Genomic DNA, 7,571 nt, shown 5'->3' on the forward strand with positions numbered 1-7,571 from the left:
TCATCCTCATCCCCAGCTCCAGCCCCACCCTGGCCCTTCTTGCCATTCTTTCTTTTCATACAGCCCCCATATGGGGAGCACAGGGCAAGTCGATGTGCTTCTGGGACTCCAGGCACACCATGAAGGACAGGATGTTCACCACCTGCTAATCTGGGACTGAACTCAGGCCCTTGTGCTTGCCAGGAAAGTGCTTACTCTACTGAGCCATCTCCCCGGCCCCATTACTACCGGCTTTTCGAACCCCGATGTGGCGCTAGCAGATGAACACACAGGTGTGACTGGCCAGGCCCAGCTTGGAGACCTGGGTGTGCGGGCGCCTCTCCAGGAAGTCCTCAATTTTTAGGCCCAGGGTGTAATCCAGCTTCCTCTTGCCCTCATCCAGCACCCCAATGCCAAGGAGTAGCCACAGGAGAGCGTTGCCTGTGGAGAAACGCTGTGAGTCCTTTTCGTTCAGCGTTACCAGCTCACAGGGATCTTGGTCAGAGTGAACTTGACCTTCCAAAACTCTTACTTGTTCCAGAGTCCATACTCCAATTAGCTTCAATTCTTGGTTGAGGCGGGACTTCTCTAAGGGTCTCCGCGGGGTTACATAGGTTTTATGACAAACCCAGCTCCTCTACTAACATAACTATTAACATAATTTCATCAAATTATACACCAGATTGTAAGAGTATTTGAAGTTTGTCCACAGAACAACTCTCCCACAACCAACACAACAGGAGATACTCGAGGGAAGACTGACAGATGGGCTTCATCCACAGCCCATGCGCAGGAAATGCCAGTACCTCTTAGTGTGAGGAGATGCTTGCATCGGTTGGCTAGAGGCCTTCAATGTAAGACAGAAGTGGTTATCAAGGTGAGAATGACTTTAATGCCAAAAGTAGTTCACAGGTTAGGGCTCCCCCCAAGCTGCCAGGGTGACAATGGCCCTTCCTTTAAGGCTACTGTCACACAGAGAATACCCCAAGCCTTAAAAATTCAATACCAAGATAAACAAAGATTTTGTACCATCTACATCATGCCTAGAGGTCATGGTCCTCAGAAGAGGTAAAATAGACAAATGATATTTTTAAACATTTTCTGAAAAAGCTCACTTGGCATGGGGGGCCATAATCCCAGCACTTGGGAAGCTGAGGCAGGAGGATCACTGCAAATTTGAGCCCAGGGTGGACTACATACTGAGTTCAAAGCCAACCAGGAGACTCACCTGCCTTGTTCTAACCCTACTTTCTTTGGCTCTTTACAGCCCAGACTCTCAGATTCAGCCCCTTTAAAATGTCGTACAAGCAATCCTTTCTCACCAATAATTTCTTAAAAGATAAAAAAAATTACAGCTCAGCACTCAGGAGGCTGAGGCAGGAGGATCACTGTGAGTTCTGGCCATCCTCAGGTACAAAGTAAGTTCAAGGTCAGTCTGAACTGCATAGTGAAACACTGTCTCAAAAAGATAGAAAAAGGGCTGGTGAGATGGCTCAGTGGTCTAAAGCACCTACTTAGAACAAGCTTAGCAAAGCACAGGGACCTTGGTTCAACCTCCCAGCACCACATGCCAGCCAGCCCCGCCCCCTGGTGGGCTGAGCTGGACACACACACACACACACACACACACACACACACACAAATTAATTAAAGAATTTTTTTTAAAAAGATAGAAAAAAAGAAATTATAGCTCAGACCACAGACAGAACAGCCCTGGCTAAGCTTCAACATACCTTGCAACAATGGTCTGAAGCCTGTTCCTGGAAATGGAGACTTCTTGTACTTTAAGTCAGAGGCCTGGTCTTGGTGAATTCTCACCCCCTTTGATCCCCTTCTCTACAGTAAGGGAGCACACACAGTGATCCTGTCCACCCAACAGCCTACAAGGTGACAGGGATCAAGCTTTAGATACATCATTCTTAATTCAAACTCGGACATTCTCATCACCCAAACACCAAGAGATGACTGTCCCACCTGTGACCCACTGCCCAAGAGACTGACTGTCCCACCTGTGACCCACTGCAGGAACACAAAGTCCTCATCAAGAAAAACCACTCACCTTCTCAAAAGGTCAACAGGCTGTCATGTACTTGTATACATCCGGGGCTCAGATTGATAGGCTTACTTTCCAGAGAATAAAATCACTTTGGATATCATTATAATATATAATCATATGTCACATTCTCAAGCCAGGCAGACCCTATCCTAGAGACAATTCCGTTACTGGTTTTTCCCTGATAATATACTGGAACCTTAACCCCCACCAACACCACACCCTAGTCCCCACCCTCCGCTTCTTTTCTACCTGCAGTTATTGGAAAAAGCTCCTGCCAATGTCTGGTCATACCAGCCCCTAGAAAAGATGAAAAGAATTACAGACCTATCTGAGTGCTCGTTGTGTCCTAAGATGCCCATATTGCATCCAACCTAGCTCTGCCTCCAAGCATTACCAGTAAGACACAGGAGTGAAAGCAGACTTTAAAAAAAACTGTCATGATATTTCTGCACCTTATGAAACCTCATCTGCAGTGATGGACTTGGAGGAAGGCTAAGCCTCAATCCCTAATTTAAAATATGCGCCCTCAGGCTGGATATGGTGGTGCATGCCTATAATCCTAGCACTGAGAAGGCTGAGGCAGAAGGATTGTTACAAGTTTCAGGCCAACCTGGAGCTACCTAGTAGGTTCAAAGAAAGTTCAAGACCAGCCTGAGCTACACAGGAAGATCCTGTATGGAGCAGGGGGAGGGGGAAAGACAGATGGAGGGGAGGGAGTATGAGAGGGAGAAGGAGAGGGAGACTGCCTCAGGACAAGCTATCAGCCTAAAGACAGGTTGCATCTCTACTTCTTAGGCCTTCTAATTGCTTCTCTAACAGTAATTCCTTAGCCATCCCCTGGGCAATGCTCCTTCAGTACATGTGGAATTAGGACTAAACAGACAGAAGACTTCTCTGGAAATTGAAATCCAGTTGCAGGTTCTACAAATACCTCAAATTCTCTCTCTTCCTTTTGATGACTAACTTATTTTTAATGTATTTAGTACAGGGTCTACAGAATCTCACTACACAGATCAGACTCGTAGTGATCCTCCTGTTTTCAGCTTCCCAAGAGCTGGGATTACAGGCACGTGCCACCACGCCCAGACTCAACGCCCTCTCAGTGCTCCCCGGGGGGCAGGGCTGGCATGGCATGGCACACGGGGGATCAAACTCCAGGTGCTTTAATCTACTGAGCTATCTGGCCAGCCCTCTCTCTTCCTTTTGGTGGGAGAACAAATCCCTAGCTATTTAAAAACATGGACAAGATCTATGTTAAACTAAATGACACTCCGTAAGGGCCTGAGTTCAATCCCTGGTTGGGGAGTGGGGAAGAATGAAACGATGCTCACTTGGCATGGAAGTCTGTAATCCCAGCACTTGGGAAGCTGAGGCAGGAGGATCACCACAAATTTGAGGCCAGGGTGGACTACATAGTGAGTTCAAAGCCAAACTGAACTACATAATGAGACCCTGTTTCAAAACTAAGCAGGTTATATGACACCAATAATTATGCCTGTGGTTGGCTTTACCAAGGTAATGAGGTGGGACATTATCTTGTCTCTAACTTTTCTCTTTTCATTCTTATTACCTGAAAAGTGGAGTCAAACACCCTACAGCCACAGCCCCACACAGGCGTGCGTGTACATAGATGACTGATTCTCTAGAACTAGGCCTTCTTCAATGGTCACCCTGGGACTGCAGCCTCTCCTCCACTGACACGGGCTTATAATCCACCTTTAAGTTTGCTTGGCTGCAGAGCAGCACCACTGCTGTTTTCCTCAGAGGAACTGGCCTCTTTTCTCTATGGAAAGCTCTTATGTCATGCTCTGCCTTTCTCATAGAACGAAAGACGTCCTGCTACTAGTACCCTCTCTGACATCTGATTCTTTAACCATTCTACTTTCCCAATGTCTGGCTCCATCTCTAATTGGACTCCCTCCTAAAACAGTGTCACACCCAATCTGAGTTCCAGAGTGCCCTGTTTCAATCCCTAACAGTGTGGGCCTAGTCCCTTGTAGGATCCTCCATACCAGTAAGGATGCACTTGCTTTTTTTTTTTTTTTTTTTTTTTTGGTGGAACCTGGGATTGAACTCAGGCCCTTGTGCTTGCCAGGGAAGGACTTCTTCCACTGAGCCATCTCCCCGGCCCCACACTTGCTGCTCTTCGATATTTTTACCCCCTGTCCATGCAGTCTCCTTGTCCACAGTTCTTATCTAGAATACATTAAACTTCAGATGGTCGTGAGGCCAGAGCCCACCATGGTGATCCCATCTGACCTCTATCACGGGGTACTAGACAAGGTCCCTGGGAGATGCCTGACTGCCAACCCCTTCTCAGTACACCTATAGAGCTCAAAGAATAGTCTTATCCTCTTTTCTCTAATGTCAGTTAGGGTCACCTCTTCAGAGGAGGGACTGATACAGGAATAAGACAGAAGTGAGGTTGCTACTAGGCAGTAAAGAGAGTGGCCTCAAAAGGAAGTCACGTAGGGCCAGCCAAATAGCTCAGTGGATTAAAGTGCCTACAATCAGGCACAGGCTGAGGGTTCAATCCCCAGGGCTTGCCCTGCCAGCCCTCCAACCCCCCCACTCCGCCCCCCGGGCACGCTGAGATGGTGATGATTGAGGCTGGTTGTGCAGGCCTGTAATCCCAGCTCTTGGGAAGCTGTAAACAGGCGGCTCACTACAAATTCGATCTAGTAGTGAGTCCCTGAACACCCTGTAGACCCTTTCCTTAAAAAAAAAAAAAAAAAGTATCAGGAAGCCTGAAGTGGAGTCTGCTGAGTCACACTCTCCAGAGATACAAAAACATCTGCCAGGTCTCCTGGGGCTGATCAGACAGGTCACTGGGTCAAGGGCACATGGTCCCTCAGAATGTAACACAGATTAAACCTCCCCAATGTAGTCTCTTATCCAGTAGAGATTAGATTATATTGCTTACACAATGGCCCAGTCTCCCTTCTAAATCCCCCAGATAAAAAATGCCCTCACCTCCTAGCTGAACTGGAGATTGAACCCAGGTCCCTGCACTTGCCAGGGAAACACTTGTTCCATTGAGCCATCTCCCCAGCCCCAAGGAAGCTTCACTTTTTTGCCTTTAAATATTTTAAATAAATTTGCTTGCACCCTCCTCTGCCCTTAGTTTCATTCCTTGTCGCTGTGAGACACAACCCTACCATGCTGGTAACAATTTCTGGCTTTTCCCCAAGATGCCAATCCTAGGACTTAAAAAACCATGCCCAAAATAGCACAAGAAGTCCAGGGAGGTTTAAGGACATGCTACAGTTGATGAAAAGAAAGAAGGCCAGTGTAGTTGGATGTAGGGAGAAAAAGAAAGAAAACCAGGGAAGCAAGTTCAGCCAGGTGGCTGCACAGGTATAGGATCCTAGAAGTCAGTGTCATGAGTTCAGCTTTCTTCTCCATGCAATGGCGAGCTGCAGGAAAGTTCAAAGCCCAGAGAGTAATGTGAGCTGACATACCTGTTTGCAGGTCTCTTTGGTTGGTCTGAATACTGAACTATAGAGAGATTCCATAGAATGTTTTCTGCTTAATTTTAAAATTTTTTTTTCTTTTTTTCTTTTTTTGTAGAACCAGGGATTGAACTCAGACCCTTGCACTTGCCAGGGAAGCACTTATCCTACTGAGCCATCTCCCCAGCCCTTTATTTTTTCTTCTTCTTATTTATTATTATTATTATTATTATTATTATTTATTTTTAGGGAAGGGTCTACAGAGTGTTCAGGGTCTCACTCTCACTCCTAGATTGGACTCGTAGTGATCTGCCTGTTTACAGCCTCCCAAGAGCTGGGATTACAGGCACACCACCACGCCCAATCTTAATCACTATCTCAGTGTGCCCTAGGGGTGTGGCTGGACCCTGCATGGCAGGGCAGGGATGGAACCCTCAGCCCCGGCACCTGCTTGCACGTGCTTTAATCTGCTGAGCTGTTGGGCCAGCCCTTGGTTAATGTTTTGATCCTCTTCATTTTTGCAGTGCTGAGGACAGAAGGCAGAGCCTCACACAGGCGATCTCTCTACCACTGAGTGGTACCTTCAGCTGTGCATACTGTTTATTAAATAGGTTGGTCTACTGGCTGAAACTAAAGGTATTCAGTAAAAGATGGCTTTTATTAAGGTATTCAGTAAAAGACGGCTTTTACTAAGACCCGTGCATAATTCTGAAATAAGCCAGAACCACTCAGTTCCATAGTGCTTGTAAGTTTCTGGTTACTTTTGTTTTGTATTTAGTACAGGGTCTACAGGGTCTCACTGCACAGATCAGACTCACAGTGACCCTCCTGTTTTTAGCCTCCCAAGCACTGGGATTCCAGGACCCCACCCCCAGTCTAGTGCTTGTCATTTTTATCCCTTTCTTTCTGCTGTCTCTTCCTATACCATAAATACAGAAGATTCCCATCATTTCTGCTAGGGATCTTTAAAGTTGTATTTCCAAGGAGGGGGAGGGAGTGACACTAGTACTGAGGGGCCTTGCACATGTTAGGCAAGTGCTCTACCATGGAGCTGCACCCCCTGAGCTGTATCAAGGTCTTTTTTCTTTTCTTTTTTTCTTTCTTTTTTGTTTTTGTTTTTGTTTTTGTTTCTGCAGTATTGGGGATTGAACTCAGGACCTTGTGCTTGCCAAGCAAGCGCTCATTCCACTGAGCTATCTCCCCAGCCAAGGTCTTCTTTCAAGAGCTGTGCATGGTAGCACAGCTGTATCGCCAGCTCCTTGGGAGGCTGAAGCAGGAGGATCACATGAGCCCAACCTGGGCAACATAGGGAAACATTCATCTCAAACCAAACAAAATTAAAACAAAAACAGGGGCCCAGGGAGATGGCTCAGTGGAATAAGCGCTTCCCTGGCAAGCGCAAGGGCCTGAGTTTAATCCCCAGTTCCACCAAAGAAAAGAAAGTGAACAAAGAATGTGAGGAAGCAAAGCTGGCCACAGGGCACTCACCGATAGTCCCGGCTACCAGGGAAGCAGGTCCCTGAGGACCACTGAGGCGCACATGCTAAAGGACAGCCTACATGACACAGACCTTATCTCGAGAGAAAACAGAGAGAGGGTCAGAGAGACAGAGACAGAAGAGAGTGAGAGAGAATGAGGAAAAGCCTGGGTTCGGACTGTCCCACTATTTAAAGCTTGGTGTCTTTCTGTTGGCTTCTTTTGGTTTTTCAGACAGTGTCATGCTTTGTTATCAGGCTGGCCTTAAGCTCACAGAGATGGTCCTGCCTCAGCCTTCTGAGTGCTGGGATTGCAGGTGTGTCTCACCACGCCTAGTTTACCATTTGATTTTTTTTTTTTTTTTGCAAGTGCTGTATGACCAAGGATTCTAATTTTTCCTTAAGATTGAAAAAGATGTTATGTGTAAAAATGTTGGTATAATTGTGATGCTCTTGTTGACTTTGTATGTTAAGTACGCTTATATTCCCCAAATGTGCAAGCCTTCTAAAGCACAGACTTGGGCCCGGGAGATAGCTCAGTAGAATAAGTGTTTGCCTGGCAAGTGCGGGGTCCTGAATTCAATCCTTGGTACTGCAAGACCAAAAAAA

The 7,571-nt window shown here is 46.6% G+C and overlaps 1 pseudogene; it reads right to left on the reverse strand.

Annotated features, from left to right (window-relative positions):
* Positions 1 to 2: 2 nt before the first annotated feature.
* On the reverse strand, positions 3 to 3,938 carry LOC101586907 (annotated as a pseudogene).
* Positions 3,939 to 7,571: the final 3,633 nt, after the last annotated feature.

This window comes from Octodon degus, unplaced genomic scaffold (genome assembly GCF_000260255.1).
Source record: "Octodon degus isolate 3935 unplaced genomic scaffold, OctDeg1.0 scaffold00298, whole genome shotgun sequence".
Taxonomy (NCBI): Eukaryota; Metazoa; Chordata; class Mammalia; order Rodentia; family Octodontidae; genus Octodon; species Octodon degus.